Here is a 17,513-nt window from a genome sequence, read left to right on the forward strand (position 1 = left end):
CGTCTGCCAGCTGAGTAAGATCAGCATGAAATCAAGTGTAACATCAGATGAGCTTTAACTGAGTGAATTCTTCTTGCTGTTATGAATAGGCTAACTTTATTACTTTAGCTGTATTTAATTCTAATGAAAGCTATGGAATTAAAGTACATTTGCAATCTTAGGTGTGGCACTTGAAAATGGTTTTACTTATTATTTCAATATATATTGAATAAGAATTTTTTTTAGGAAACAACTGTGAAATTTTCTTTGCTGGAGATCAAAAGTATTCTGGTTTGTGCACTTCTGTGTTTAATGTACTTAATTTAGCATGTTACAGAACAAAGTAAAGATGGGACCATGTAATAGCATACATTGCTTATCAAGGGGACTAAAACTAGAACTACTAACTATGTGGTGGAGTAAAAAACTGCTAATCTGGGGTTGGATGGCTGTGCTTTGCCGTGCAATGTGAGAAACCAAATGAATGCAACAGGTCTCTTGACAATCAGGACGTGCAAGCTGCAGCTCACACAGTTGGTCCCAAGTGAATGTGTCAGTGTTGGAGCAGCAATGCATTGTTTATTTCATAGGCATTCTTATGGTTTGAGGCACTAGGGATTAAAGAAATTTAGTGAAAATTGAAGACATACGCATAGAAATCCAGGAGATCCAAACAAATAAAGGACTGTGGAGGAACAGTAACTCACTTAAACTGCACATCCTATGTTGTGGGTTTTTTTAAGAATTTAACTTAATATCTTCAATTTCTCTGTGGACCAGGAAATGGAAAGACTTCCTACTGGGTGTACTCTGTGGCTGTCCTATGAGATAGGGAGGAATGACTGAAGGAACACAGGACAGGGGGACACCTGCTCACTCACTGCATGTGGTCTCCTATGGTTACAGGCAGCCATATCATATAGCCCCTTTCCAAAACTGATCAAGTTCTGGTTGGGAAGCATTTCAGTATTTTGCCCTTGCTACTGCTGATGTGAGAAGCTGCTCCAGAACCTCAGTCCTCTCCTAACTAGAAATCTTCCAATTTCTAGGATGAGTGTAACTCATGGCCACCTTACAGTCATTTGTTCTCCTGCCAACATTGTCCTCCACTGCAATAGTTCTTATCCCTCCCCGGTGTTTATCTCAGGGTGTATTAATAGACTGCAATCATATCCTCTCTCAGCATTCATTCTGTAGGACTAACCGAGCCAGGTTTTCTCAGTCTCCTCACAGAAAGTGTACAGACTCTCTACCTCCTTCTCATGGCTGTTCTCTTGTGCTTTTCATCTCCTTGCACCTGTGTGACTACATGGACATATGGTCAGGTCTTGTCAGTGCCTTTTGCTGTGTGCACACATATCTGTTTCTATAGATTAAAGTTTATGTTAGTTAAGGAACAGGTGATATGATATTGGTTCTGCTCTGCTGGAGATTTCTTCTAACACAAGCAGTTGCTTTATGGTTTAATCAGCATGAAAGTGCTTTCTTGAAAAAAAAGCAGAGTTAAGCATTCACAGAAATTTACACATTTCCTTATGTTATCTAAATTTGAGGACAGATCTAAAGAGGATGACCCTGTTTGCACAAGTTATGTTCAAAACATTGAAAACATTGTGCTCAGGAAGGGAGCACCAGTGGCAGGATCAGGCTTTTGTCATAAAAATCCCCATTTGTTACCGCTACTTTTGACAATAACTGATTTCTTAGTGTGAACATTACATGCACTACTTAATAGCTTATATTTTGATGCTTAGTTTTGCTAGTGCTGTCAAAAATGAATTTTGTTTTGCAAATCCTACCAATAAAGGACTGCAGCTATGCATTTTTAAAGTACTTAAACCTGGATAGAGAAAAGAGATAAAGTAATCTGATCTAGACAAAATGCATATCAGTAAATCATATGGTATTTTTATTTTCTTTTTATGTAACTGCCTAATAAGAAAAACATTTTGAAAGAGGGTGTTTTATGGAGTTTTTCCTGCATAGCAAAGAAATTGTGTAACAAGTTTAGGCCTTTAAAACAAGCAGAATTAAGTGAGGGTATAAACACTGAAAAGATATTGTCTTTTTCTGTTGCTGTAAAAGTGGATGAAAGTCATTATAAACAAAATTTGCCAGCTTTAGTGTTTGACTACCTCAGGTATCTGCAGTTTGTCCAATATCATGTCCAAGATTATCTGCTGGAAATTGAAATGGGATTTAGCAAATTACTATTATTTTAGCTTGTAGTTTATGTCATATATAGTGATAGAAAGTGGGATTTTTCTGTTAAAGAAACTACCAAAAATAAGAGCAACATTAGGACTACAATTCATAATTTCTAATTTGCTTATATTTGAAAAAACTGTTTGTTGCAATTATTATGTCTATAAAAAACAGAGCACTTACCTTTAGCATCATCTTTATAGCGTAGCTACATCTGTGAGTTTCAGTGGCTCAGACAATAACATCTTACTCATACCTCTCTGATATTCTTTCACGTACAGAATTCTCGTTGACTTGAATGAACTGAAAAATGTGTAGAGAATAAAGGTTAAAAGCACTGTTCTTAATGTAGTGATCTCTTAAATTATCATTGACTGTGCCATAAAAAAATAAACAAACTATTTCTCTTTAACTAGCAAGGAAGGTGAGGAATGAGAGTACTTTTACTATGTAGTTTGCTAGTGGTTGATTGCATGATATATAAATATATATGTATATATATTTGTCAAAACTTTGTATACTTGTGTGCTCAAAGGTATGGTGCCAGCTTACATCTTACATATGCGTGATAACCACAGGACCTTTTTCCCCTTACCAGGACAAAAAATGATGAGTTCTGGGCCAGTAATAGTTTAGATGTGTGATACTTTATGTTATTTATTTATACAGCAGGTGTAGAAACTCATGGAAGACCTTTTTAAAAAAGTTGTATTGTCACTTTTCACCCATTGTCACTGTAGTCTATATTTTTAAATCCTATAAAATATAAACAGTGAGTTCCTTTGTACTATGTATGGCCTATACAAAATTCATCTTGTTCCTTTACATCATAGGGATGTTATTGACATGACCACTCTTCCATGACGTCATCAACCTAAACTCAGACCTGTCATACGTGTTTAATTTGCAGAAAGTATAGGATAATGGGATGTACAGGATAATGGAGTATGGTGTTACGTGCAGCATATACAGACATTTGTGAATGAAACACCTAGTTCAGATTCTGAGATGTTGCAGAGTGATTGAACCTTTTCTGCTTTTCAAAAATCTGCTGTTGGAAGGAAATATGTAGAAAGAGATCCTAGACCTCATTTATTGATTATGTCATTCCCATTGTTAATTTGGGCAATAAAGGCAACAACAGAAGTCCAAGCTTGGAGCTCCAGCAAAGCATCTCTGTATTCAGAATTTCCAAACACTATGTTTCTGCCAAGCACCAGTTCCATATTCTGGTGTCTCTGTCCTAACTTTATTCAAATACCTGTGCCAGTGCCAAGCTCTTTGAAAAAATCTTTCTAACAATTCCTGTAAATCTCTACACAGGCAAGGAGCTCTCACATCATGGAGCCTTGGTGGCAAAAAAAAAAAGGGCAAATATCACCCATAATTTTGCAGTCAATTCCTGTGCACTGCAACTATTAGCCTAGTCCCTGGGAGATATAGAACCGTTGTATGTGTTTCCCAATTTTACATCATTCTTACAGAGGAAAATGTATGTGCATGCTTACAGAAGTACAGACGAACTACCACAGACGTATGTGTAATGGGAAACTGTATTAGTCTCTTTTTGCACTAGACTTTTAAATTTGTGACTGAAATGCATGGCATGATCCATATTAATGTGGCCAACACCGGGAGTCTTCCGCTGCCAACAGTGATCTTTGAAGCAGATCCTGAAAATCTAAAGGGCCTTTAGAACACATATTCAAGTCAGTGGGAGCAGTAGGTAATTGGTGTGGCTGCTTGAGCTTGCATAGATTTGCTTTTGTGGTTTCTTGCAGGATGTGGAAGAAATCAGTGTCAAGCTGAGTTTAGTCTTTTCTTCTCAGTCCATGGCTTGGTCTGCCAGATCATGCTGCCCTGAAGCTGTCCCTCCCTGTGGTCAGATATAGTGGATCTTTGGCAGTAGAGTTGGCTCAGCAAGCAGCTATTTGGCTGCAAGACTGGAGCGACTCTCATGCCTGAATCATTAATCTGATTTGTCTTGTGCCTTATGGTTGTGCAAGGATCTCAAAGGTCCACAACATTCAAGGAGTTCACAGCTGTGATTTCTCCAGGTACCAAAGGCTGACTAAGATGGCAACGAGGACCAAGCTGGCATCTTTACAGAGATGAAAAAAAAAAAATTACCTTTCTGGGTTTTAGCTTAGAGATCTTAATTTTTTTAAAAAGCAAAACAAACACAAACCTCTTGAAATTTGTTTTTCTTTTAAAGATGATGTTTCAGAGAGCTCTGGAATTAAAGGAGATCATAGATCATTTAGCAAATCTTAAAATTCACTCTGAAAATAATAGTTTCTGACAGTTGCTACACTTTACAGTAGTCTTCTGGATGTTGTGTGATTGCCTCCAAATTAATGTGTCTTTTCTCTGTTGAACTGAGTGAAATATTGGTATTGTTACTCAGTTACAGGATGAGGGATCAATCTCCCCAGCCTTGGAGGAGTCTGATACCCTGTATGGGCTCAATTTTTTCCAGTTTCACTATAGTTTTTAATCAGAGTGTACTTGCTGGCATTTGATCTGGTGCGGTGTGGGACACATAATAAAAGAAAACAATAGCTAAACTCATCCCTGGTGCAGTAGCACTGATGTTAGTAAGGTCAGTACTGAGAGAGAACCTAACAGCCTGTATTACAAGGAGGGAAAAGGTGTTAATCTCTGCTATGTGTAATTGTTTTCAAACTGCATGTGGCACTCCAGAAAAACCTCTATATATCCAGCTCCTTGTTTCTGTAGCTTTGAAATACATTTTGATATGTTAATCCATTTTGTATGGTGCACATTTCTTCACATAAATACAGCTCTGTAAGAAATTGTAGCTCTGTAAGTACCTATGCACGTACTAAACTTCCACATTACAACATGCTGGAACAATCTGAGGCTCTCAGAAGTCCTGTTTATACACAACATGCTACTTCTGTTTATACCTATTTTTCCATTCAGAACCTGCATAAAATTATTTTAGATGATTTGGATGTGGATGAGATTTTTTTTTTTAAATTCTTTTTTTCTCACATGCAGCCACTTTGACAATTCCATGATATAAAATATAGTACAGAATTTATTGCAGGCTGTTGGATTTTTTTCTCATATACTTGAACTTAGCTCTGCCAAATTTTTTCAGAGTTTCTGAGATTAGCTGAGTATATTTTCCCAGATAATTTCTACTTTTATTATGAAGACTTGCAGAAATAGTGTAACAAAAGTGTAGTGGGCTATAATTTGGTCACATCCATTCTACCTCTGGAAATGTAAGTTGCTTAAGAGTCTAAAAGATCAAAAAATACCCATTCTGCACTGTTTTGGAAATTCTGGCTGGATAAGCTGTGCGTATCATTATTTAAACCACTTATCAGAGAGGCAAGTAACTCAGACAGCTGTACGTGAGTAGGGGGGATCCAAACAGCCCTGTTTTGAGAGCATGTTCCCAAAATACTAGTTTTGAAACTGCATCTGTAGTATGTGGCATTTATGTCCAGTTGTTTGATAAACTGAGTGCTTGGAAAGAAGATACTGAGCCTTAACATACCAGAACAAGAGCAGTTAGATAGTGAAAAAGAAAACAGAAATATCTAATAAACTGTGTCTGTGCCCCTTTCCTGTCTAGCACACTACTCAACATTACATTCCCAAAAGTCTGGCAGACCAGCCAAAACCAAACTCCTCCTCCAGGCCCATCACTAAGCTGTTATTACTGCGGCTCAGTCTTTATATACTAATAGAAGTTCAAACTATTTTTTTTCCTGTGGGAAATGCAATGTAAACAGAGGTGATAAAGGCAAATACTGTAATAGGGCAATGTTTGTTTGGTCTTTGCAGTGACCTTGGAGTGATAACTATCAGGTCCTGCATGATAGTTACCAATGGACTGTGTGGCAGGTGTTGGAGGATCACCCACCACAGAATGTGATTTCATTTCATTGAGGTTTTCCAACTACCTTTTATTCACTTTCGAATCTCATTTGCATATTCTCTATCTAGATAATTTCAAGTCAACTGTCAACAAGGTGGGTATGAGGAAAAGAATACTATTTAAATGTAAAACCATAAGGATACCTGGCATTTCAACAGAATAAGGTTTTGGCACTGGTAAAGCCTCATCTGGATCCAGGTTGAGCACAGAAATTCAGAGTAGACTGGAGAGGAGAAAATGTTTAATTTGTGGTCTCTGAAACATATCTTGTGTTGAAAGAGTGAAGAAGTGGTGTTGTCTGTTCCTACAAAAAGACACAGTAATCTGCAAATATGCAGAAAGCCTTACATGGAAGGCACGGTTTGTTTTCCATATGCACAGCTAATGAGTCCAGTACTGGACTTCAACTAGGCTGCAGTTTCTGCTAGGCATTAGAGTGTCTGGGAAGGCTCTTGATCACTGGAGGGATTTCAGAACAGTGTAGATAAACACACATCAGGATTTTCCTTGCTGATCCTGTCCAGAAACAAGTTAGGAGAACATCTCAAAACATCTCCCAGCCTTATGTTTCTGTTATTGCATATCTGCAAACTAATATTACAACTCACTATCTTAAATGTACATAATTTATATTTAAAAACCATGAACAATAAACCAGACCCAAATCCTGTGCAAGTCAGTGAGAGACTTTTATAAACTCCTTTGAACTGGATTGAACATAGCTAATGCATTGGTCTGAATCTGAACTCTGTTTACTAACAGCTTGGTATTTACTTAGTTTGCAGTAAAACTCCTGATAAACCATAATTAGGTGCTTAGCTTGGAAATTAGTACTGAGAGCATCCCTCTTGACAGTGGAAGTAAGGTCTGGTTTCCAGCCCTCCACAAGCTGATTTGTAGATAAGGTAAAGAGAGAACTAGCAGGTCAAACCACACTAGTTTATCAATTCCTCATTTGCACTGATAAGAAGTGAATAATGGAAGATTAAGTGAACCACATTTTCTCACTTCATAAAAGTATTTTGATTTAGTGTGAAATATAGGTTGTGGAATTTCCATTCATGATTGGAAACATTCAAGATCTGACTGGACAAAGTCCTAGTAAACCTGCCCTGACCTCAATGTTGGTCCTGCTTTGAGCAGAGGTTGGACTTGGTGACCTTCCCATGTCCCCTTCAAATTTAATGATAATGTGGCTTATGAAAATTAACTAAATTTTATGCTCTGCAGTAAGAGATCACTGCTCTTCAAGATCTCTCTGTCTCCCAGCTCCAATGTCTACCACAATCCTTCCTCACTGTGCTTTTAAATAAAATACTCTTACAAAATACAATACTGCTAAAACATAAAAGTAGAAGCAAATGGATATTTTTTATAACATCAAATACAGAAAACAAAAGGCTCTCCTAAACCTAATACTTGTCAAAATGTTCATGCACAAACACTTCTTGTAAAAAGGTAGCGTCATTTAATCTATATTTTAAAAAATCAATCAAATAACTTTTTTTTCAAATGGAGTTTTTTCTAGGAAAATTTATTTCAACAAGCTACTCAGCTGAAAAAGCAAAAGAGGTTAAAGCAAAAATCTGAAGTGGAAGCTTTGCACTTCGCAATGGTTTGGATTTGTTTTGCAAGAGTTTGTTTGGAAATGTTTCAAAAACTTCATTGACCCAAAATGAACATTTATATCTTGGGGTTTCTGGTTTGAAATTCCAGAAATGTTCACATCTGCCAAATGTATCAATATTTCAACTCTCCTTCCCAGTTTTAAGAGAACCTCGTTTCCCCGTTTCTCAAAAATGAAAATGCATTTTCCGATAAACCTCATGCCCAGTTAAAGAAGGCCTACAAGGTCTGAGCAGAGCCTGGGGTGGTGTCACAAAAATAGGAAACACTCTGGCTGTTGAGGAGAAAGTGACTGTCAGGGGCGTGAACCATCTTGTCTCTCCCTCCCTTTTCCTTTTAGCTTACTGTACAGAGGAGGAAGCTGGCAAACAGCAAAAGCAGGGAAGAACAAGAGCAAATGGCTAAAGGCAGATCAGCAGTTTCTGCTGGCTACAGCAGTGGCAGCTCAACCCCCCCTTGCTTCTCTGATTGTCCTGGGACAGTCTGTAGATTGTGAGGGCACAAACCCAACCCAGGGAGCCCCTCTCATTTTCCTGCTGTCAAGATATATCAGTCAGTCCTGCCTTTCCCTCCTGTTATATGGCTTCCCTTAAGAAATTAAGACACTAAATGAAAATTAATCCCTCTTTCATTTCCCTGATATAGCACAAGTGTTGGTGGTATTCTACTTTATCTGGCTTATGTCATTAAATGTTATATATTTTGATATGGCTCCTTCCATAGCTATTAAAAGGTCTACTATGAGATGTGAACAGAGTTTCTGAGGTAACTAATGCCATCTATGCCTTGTAGGATTGTATGTATCCTTCAGACTGGCTGAGCAAGTCTTAACTCTAATTTTATGGTTGGTTTGTGGTAAATTATTTCCTTTCATACTACACTGAATTTATTTAAATAGAAGACACGAGACACTATTAACCTGCTAGATGAGAAGCAGAAGAGAAGGCAGCGCTGCATGGATCAGGAATGCAAGTCTCTGTGCTGTGCTGATACATGGATGTCAGCCTCAGAGACATCAAGCTCAGGATAAACTTAGTGAAAACTGCATTCATTATATTTTACTGCATGCATTTTATATTTTACACTAGGGATGATCTCTCATATTACTGATAGAAGACTGTTATTTAAGGAGATATTTACCAGGTTTGTAGAGGCTTGTTTTTCAAGATCAAAAAAAATTAAGAAAAAAATTTGTAAGACAATTGTCTTCCAAGTTTGCTTCATTTGGCAAGAAAGTTTTAATAGTAACTAGAAAAAACAAGAATAATTTTATTTCAGAGCCCCGTCAGTGCCAGATTATTAGCTAAGGCAATAAAGCCCATATGCGGCACTCAGGTTGAAACTTTTGGGGATTTTAGCAGGAACAGCAGAAATTTTGGAAGTGATGTAATCTTGATAACTAGTTCATCCTCCGATTTGCAACTGATTTTCCACAAGATATTTCCTATTCCTTGTTTCTAACTCATTCCCTGACTGTGCAGAAATGTGCATGTGAGTAAGGCAGCACCTTTTGAGATCTTCTTTATTATTGAGTCCTGTAAACAATTCTTTTTTTCATTCTGCAAAGTAACACATTTCAACTAGCTTTTGGTGCAGTCTCAAGCTATAATTTTGGACATGAGCTCAATGTAACACTGAACATTTCCCAGGTTCAAGAGTTTCACATACGAAATACTGGTTTCGAGTCCATTTCTAATTTTAACCCACATTGCAGGTGTGCAGCTATAGTTAAAGCTTTGCAACAGCCCAGACAAATCAATACTTCCACCTGAGCCAGCCTACCCACACCATCTGGCAGCCAAGAACACCCAGCCCAAGCACACATTCAGCCCTCCCAAATGCTGCCCTGTGGGTCTTACATGGGTGAGGAAAGGAGCCCCTCAGAAGGCTTCACAAGAGCAGAGAGGCCCTCTGAGATGATTTTATATAAGTCATGTTACTCCCAAACTCATGATTACACAGTTGAAGAAATTAGAAGAGCAAAAAGTGGGGAAGAGAAAGGCTCCTTTCAAATAAATGGCAAACAAAAAGGGTTTATTAGAAGATCAAAGGAGATTCGTCATTAAAATAAAAACAGTTTTAAAAACCAAAATGAATTAGTACATTCCAGACATGCATTTTGTGTTTCTTTCTTAATTTTTGTATATCTTATTTAGCAAGTTAGAGCTCTGCAATTGAAAACAGATTGCTGTAAACCCTAGTTAAGAAGACTTAATAGAGTAGAGCTAAATGACAAAACTGCACTGTTGTCTCATAAGTTTTCTCAAAAGTCATGAGAAAAGTCTTCCTGCACTGTCAGATGTCCACGGGCCAGATTTTCTGTACACTTTACATGAGGGCAAACCAACACCAAAATAGTTGATGGGGATCCCTGACTAGATAGCATGGCACTTGAGGTCTGGGAGCCAGATGTCCTGCTCTGGGGAGGATGGATAAAGTAGGTTGTAAAGATGGATAGGATACTGTATGCCTGCAACTATCAGCCTTAGCAAATAAAAGATCTATCAGTCATCTAGAGGTTGTTAGCATAGCACCACATACAGGACTGACAGACAGTTACTGCTGTTGTTCTGTGATGAAAGCTGTGGTTATTAATAACAATCTGACTTTTCGGCCACTGCTAACACTGCTGTTAAACTTTTAAAAAGAGTTGTCTCTCTTGCTGCTATCATTTACTGCAGTCTCCTAAGCAGCAGGTTTTACCTCTAATTTTATGGTTGGTTTGTGATAAATTATTTCCTTTCATACTACACTGCATTTATTTAAATAGAAGACAGGAGACACTTACTATAAACCTGAAAAGTAGCAGTATTTACATGAAACTATTGGAAAGGCTTTGTTGGGGGTTTTTTACCTGTTGACATGTATCAGTGAATAATACAATGTTGTCTATAGCTGCTTGAGCTACCATATATCTAGTCTTAGTGGGTACAGCTAATATGGCTGTACTGTTTATGCTGAGTTCACAACATGACTCACATGTTGTATTTGTTTGCAAAGTTGGAGAAGAGAATAGGGCTTTTTTTTTTGACCATTAACGTAATTTTAACTCTCATCTGCTTTCTTCTGAGCTCCCATTCCTGATTCAGCACGCATGAGTCTGCTAATGAAATCCAGATGTCAGACGAAAAAACAATAAGCTCTCCCACCCCTCTGGTGGATCAGGTTTCTCAGAGAATGAAAAAAAAAGAATCAGGAAAGATTCCTAGAATGTCTGAAACTTTAGATTTCAGTGTGTGTTCAGAGAGCATAGGGCAGCAGGGGGGTGGTTTGATAGCAAGTCAAGATTCTTGGTGGAAAGGTAAGAAGAAATTAAATGATTATGTTATCTGTTACTCTGAACCATAAACAGACCTAGTATATCCCAAATTCAGTGCTACCACTGAAAAATTACACAGAATGTCACCAGTAGCAGCTCTCAGTCAGACATAAAAAAGTACTGTGATGTAAATTATTAAATTGTTATATTCCTTGGCTTTGCTGTTTCAGAGTCCCTGGCCCTCCAGAGACTAAATAAACCTGGGAGGAAAAATTATAACATTAGCCCCCAGTTCACTTTGGAGGATTATTCACAGAATCTCAAGTCCGTGACTTGCGGCTTCCTCTCTTTCAACCTCACCTTAAGCCTACCCCTAGTCCTGGGTTGAGCTGTACACAAAGTGCCCAAAGCCCTTTAGAAGACCAAGACTTGTCCTCAGGGAACAAATTTTTCATAGCCCTCAGCTTCTTTGGCAGCCTCTTTCCAGCCCAAATCCAACTGCAGCTTTAGGTTTTCTTCTCTCAACCCTGACCATAAACCTCAAGTTTAGACAAGAGAAGTTCAGTCCTTCCTACAGCTAAAGCTTTGCATTTTGTCTTTCTCTACTCTTTTTGATTACTGTAATGTATTATAATCCTGGAAATTTATTACACCTTAGGCCTGAGAAGAAGGGGTCAAAAATTTCTCTACCAAAAGACTTGGGCTGAGTAGCCAATTGGAAAAGAAATTTGTTTCATTTTTAGAGGAAATACTTAACAAAAATCAATTTTGCTGAAGCTTTTTATGTGACTAATTCAAGTGAATGTGTGCAGTAATTTTCAGACAAGTGAATAATTGAAATAAAAGTGGTGTCTTCTGTACTTCCAATAACACTGGGATGAATCAGGGTTTGTTTGGACTCTGGAGGTGTCTTTCCATAGGCACACGTGAGGCATTGTGAGCTTTCCTCATTTCAGCTATATTTGACTTAAACTAAGTCACAAAGTGCTGCTTTGCTGGAAGAAGTTTCCTTTGTGTCTGAAAACAGAACGGTCAACAGATGTGGCCTCCTCTCAGGTGGCTGCACCTCTCCCAGATCTGTCTGATCACAGTGCTTGCAGACCTGTGCAAATTCTGACTCTGCTCTGGGCCAGCTGGCCAGACTACTTCTGATGCAAAAGTTCTGTAACTACACTTGTTGAGATGCAATACAGAGCTCCATAAGTTTAGGGTTTTTAAATGCCACATCTTTCAGTACTGCACTCTTTTCCATGGAAAACTGTGTTTAGACCTGTTGCGATGGAGGTAAATCTTCCAACCATCAACAGGCAGATGCTGCTTAGTAGTAGTTTAGCATCTGCACAGCCTCCAGAGCTCTCTGCTGTCAGACTGAACAGAGCTATTGAGATTTGTGCCTTCTATGAAGGGAACTGCTCTGTAACTTCAGGCACTTCAAAGTACACATTCACTACTATGTATTTGGCCCAGGTTATCAAGCTGTTCATTATTCATGAACTGCTCTTATCTGAACTGTGGTTCTCACTGGTCATAACTTGTGATGATGGATGTTTAAGAGCTGGATGCAGTCTGCAGACTTTGCGTTAGAGGTGGTGTTATTTTAACCAGTTCCTCTGGTAGTTGTACACAGAGATCCAACAGGATGATTGTGCACAGAAACCACAGTGGGGACCAGTGGCAGAGCTGTAATCAGTCACTGCTCTTGAGGAAGACAGGCTGAATGATCCTCTCCATGAAGGATGCAAACCACCTCAGTGCAATCCCTTGGACGTTGCCATTCTTTTTTTCAGGAGAAAGAGCAGTATCTTATGAAAGCATCGCTCTTCATAAACATTTCTTATCGTCTTTTCTTTCTGCCCCATAGTCTTCTCTGTTACAAGCCCCTGATACATTTGATGTCTGATAAGGGCCAAAAGCAGAAGCTAGTAGAGATAAGAGCCAGGGAAGTGAGAGAAGGAAGAAGACAGCTGTTGCCTGAAGACTACCAGCTGTTGAAAAATAATCAGAGAGGGCATTGTACAGCATCACCCTAAGGTTAGTTAAATAAGGACTTTAACTCCCATCTCTGTCTGTGTAAGAGACCTACTTGTTTCAGTAGGAACTGAAGACAGACATAAGCAACTTTGGCTGATCAGCCTTCAGAGACAGGCTGTTGTCTTACTCCAGCAGAATTATTGGAGCATGTACAGAGGGTGTGACCCTGCTGACCCCACGTTCTGCATCCTGTCATACCTTTTCTTTATCTCACCTCCATTCTTGAGATTCTTTCCCAATCAATTCCTTTCCTTATCCAACTGCTAAAGTTAAATCCCTCATTTATTTTCCAGAGTATCTAAGATCAACATTTTGACCGATTCAGTCTCCTTTCCAAGGTGCCTTCCATTGGTATCAGAGAATTAAGGCTAAAGAATGAATATTTAGCTCACCAAAACAAATGCAATGGGGAACGAGAAGCACATCTCTCCTATTCCTTGTATACAGTTCCCACAGACACAAGCCTTGTCTGGCTTTTCCAAACTCAACCATTATTTTCTCTTTTAATCTCCAGTGGCTGCCATTTCATCATCACTGTCATTTTATTAACCACTCTAGAAAAGATGTTGTTTATCTGCTAAGCACATCTCACAAATTAAGACACAGTGGTTTCTTCTCTGGATATTTTTAGCATACCTTGGGTGGTTATGTTACAACAAGGAACATAGTCAAAGTGCAGTGAGCCCGAGTGCTTAAATCTATAGATTGAGATCTAGGAAAAAGCAACTTGAAGTTCTTGAAAAAGCCCTGCACTGACTTTAGTATTTTCATCAACATCTTGACAGAGAATGTTCTTTGCACCAGATTTTGTGTTGCAGTTAGACAGTTTGTTATTAGTTCTCCATTTTAAACATAATTACAAAATTTTCAAAATCTTTACTCCCTCTTCTCCATCAGGTTTTACCTCACCACCTCTCCTGAATTTGCAGGAATGTTTTGTATGTTAGGCCTTAAACCTCAAGGCAGGCAAGCTAACATGGTCAGCACTCAGACAAATAAGCATGTTTCTGTTCAAGTCTGTCAGGGTGCATTTGTTTGTAATATTGGATGATCTGGTCCACAGTAACAAACACGAAAAGCCAGGCAATAATGTAAGCTGAGAATTTCAGCTGGCTTGGCGTTCTGACTTCATATAACTGTTGTGTTTTTGTGGTGGAAAGAATTCAAAATGCACAATGGATGGATATATGAATCTTGAGTCATCAGAAGTGGCAAGAAAACTTCCTTGAATAATTACTGTACATTGTACTTTTCCACACATTTCCACATAAACCAACATTTATCATTCTGTACAATGCTCCTCACTAGAAACCTGTTTTCTTCTTTCTAATCCAAGGCTGGAGAGATACGAGATTTGAGGACTTGTATCTCAGCTGATAGCAAGTCCCTTGGCTCAGATGTTCCAGCAGTGCTGCAGAGCTGGCCTGTGGCAGATGCACACACTGTTCCCAGCATTTTACTACCCACTTAGATCCTTGGAAGGAATAGGCTTTCTGCTTGTTTCTGCACAGCTGACCTAATTGCTCAGAGAACTAAATTAAAGTAGGCTTTTTTTTGTTCTTTTTAATGACTAGTCTTGATTAAAAACAACCAAACCAAAAAAAACTCAGTGCTGTAGTGCACAAGATCATCAGTGATGAAGACAAAGGTTAGTTTTTTTCATAGTGTCATACTGGAAACTCAAATTTAGATGATTCTGAATCACTCTACTGAGAAGAAACCTAGAAGTAGAATGGTAACACGTTTTAGCCCTTTGATTTTACATTTGCCCATGCTAAAACATGGCCATGTGCCATTTATCCAATGTTTGAGATCACTCTATCAGTTACTTGACCTCTTCATTATTTACCACATCCCAAGCACTCTGCAGACTTTATTAGTCCTTATTACTTATGTTCCTCTTTTCAGCTGCAACTCTACGTAATATTATCAAACTGAAACAAAAGTGTTGCTTCAGCATCCACATGTTAAAAATAACGAATTTTTATTTTCAGATTCAGCTCACCCCTAAACTGCTTTTGACACTGAAAAGCACTTGTTACACCCAATTCAACTATGGGGATGATTCAGGGAATAGTGAATCTGTCAGACTGAATTACTAAGTCATTGTTATGAGTAAGAGTCAAAGCTGTTCTAGTATTTGTCCAGGGTATAAAAGCCTTTCTAATTTTGAAGAGTTGTTTTTTTAAATTTTTTTGGGTTTGAACCATATTTATATAATTGTTTATATTGGTAAAATTCTGCTTATGGCCCTTTACCCTTTAGGAGTATAGTATAATCATAAGCAGGTAATATAATATCTTAAAGATTTATCTATAAAAACTAATAAATAAAAATTGCCTGCAAAGAAGGTTTTAGAAGAACAGCACTTCAAAGTTACATTTGATAAAAAATCATGGGTTTTTTGTGCTCCGATGAAAATCACAAAACTAAAAACATAGAGTTCAAACAACATACTTCTGTTTTATCAAACTAATAGAACCTTAGAAATAAACTCAAATACTGTTTTCTGAAGGGTTTTTTTTTTTAATTCGGATAATTTTAGAGAAAAATTATTTCACTGGCTTTTATGATCACCCAATGATGTTTGAATTTGTGATGCCAGTAATTTTGCTATTCTGGTACAGAAGTTTCTCTGAAATATTTTTTTCTCCCTCCCCATTTGCTTCTTATACTTTCAGTCACACTTTGTGGGCTTGCTCTACGGCCAGTAACTCATTTTTAAGGCATACAAATCAATCCTAAACACCTTTTACACACATAAATATACATCATCACTCAAACTAATGGTTTCTGAATGCCAGCATAAGTTGTTGTCACTGTTCTAATTTCTCTCTCACTATTAAATCAACCCAACAATGATTTCTGTTTCAACTGCGTATTTTCAGAGCTGAGGCTTAAGCTAGTCGAGACATACAGGAACTAAGGACCAGGAAAGATTAGGAACCATTTACACTGAACATCCATGTTTTTGGCGTATCATTTTAGTGAGAGAGTTGTATCATGGTGGTGATTCCTGCCAGAGCCATTTATGAGAGTATTTATGTCCTTATAATTTTTTACCTTTAACTAACACTGTTTCACTGTGGAGAAGGCTACCCAAGAAAGAGACATTAAACACATAGCAAACACACCAATGTTCTGCCAAAGTTTGAGGGAAAATAAATAACTTAATGGACTGCAGGACTGCAACAAACCTATTACAGGCTACAGATGCAGCTGTATTTAAACATCAGTCTGAATAAAAGCTGCTTTCTTGTGCCCTTTTGGTCTTGGAGCTTTTACTTATTTCTCACCCAAGTCAGCCTTTAGTCCATGGGAAAAACATTGCCTTGGTTTTCATATATTTTGTCATAATTCCCGTTCTCACAGTCTTTCAGAAGACACTCTTCAACACAATAATCACCGACAGGGAGGGAATATCTTCAACAGAGAACTTCAGCATGCACTTGTGGATTATTATTATCTAGAGTGTCTCTAAAGGTACCAGTCTCAAGATAAAATACACTTATGAAAAACTCCAGACTAGAATTGCTAGTCAGTGTCAAAGTATGTTTCGCCATCAACTCTTGTCAAGAGTCATTCACCTTTTGCATATCATATTACAAGATCATGTTCTTTCTGTGTGACACAAAAGAAGAGGCATCCATGTGCTTCTGCCCAGGAGCCTGGGCGAGTTTCTTCCATCTTTCTGGAAAGTGAGTAGGGTATGTTACCTCTTGAAGCACATGATAATCCATTTTTCTGTACTGCATCTTAGTTATACATGACAGTCTTTGCAACACCATGCAGAGGATGCTGGCTAAAGAATGAACAAAGAGGACATTGTTACAATGTGCATCTTCCTCTTGTATAATTTTCTGTTCCTGCTAAATTCCTCCAGTCCAAAAGGAAAACTGGATTTTTTTCCTAGTTCTCTTCCTGAGATCAAAGTGCTCAGGGTACACATGCTCTGTGTGGAGCACCTATTGCAGTGCAACCCCACATGAACTTGATGGACCTTGTGCTTCCTGGAAGGAGGAGCCAAGGTGCTGCTTCTCAATGAACAGGAAGATGGAGGAGGGAAGATGACAGCCAGAAGAGTCAGAAGTAAGTCCCTTGGCTGCATAGAGAAAATAACTATATATCCCTAGTGAACCTGGTCTGAAATACCTCACTAGCTTGCCATGGAGCAGTAGTTGGAGGTGGATTCTGTTGTACTTCCCTGCTAGGGGTGCTTTGAAAAGCTACACTGATGGCTTTCACTTTTGGTGCTAAAAGGCTTTATCAGCCACCTTTCTAAAGTACCATCTCTCTGCCTTCCTCCTGGCAAACAATCCTCTGTGTACAATGTGCCTCAGTTCTTCATTTGATTTGCTTTTAATAGAAGTAGAATGCTGAGTCTTTTAGAATTACCAATGAATTGGTGGAGTTTAAAAATAGCCACTGGTCCTCTTACGTTATTGAAGAGGTCCCTCCATGCCCTATTGTCAGACTTTGTCCTCATGAATTGTCCTG

At 38.3% G+C, this 17,513-nt stretch overlaps 1 protein-coding gene across 2 annotated transcripts in view; it reads left to right on the forward strand.

The window, feature by feature from the left end:
- The window catches only part of ZCCHC24 (zinc finger CCHC-type containing 24), a 109,400-nt gene that overhangs the window by 17,814 nt on the left and 74,073 nt on the right, over window positions 1-17,513 (forward strand). The gene's annotated exons all lie outside the window — the stretch shown is intronic.

This window comes from Lepidothrix coronata, unplaced genomic scaffold (assembly GCF_001604755.1).
Source record: "Lepidothrix coronata isolate B3197 unplaced genomic scaffold, Lepidothrix_coronata-1.0 Scaffold17, whole genome shotgun sequence".
Taxonomy (NCBI): Eukaryota; Metazoa; Chordata; class Aves; order Passeriformes; family Pipridae; genus Lepidothrix; species Lepidothrix coronata.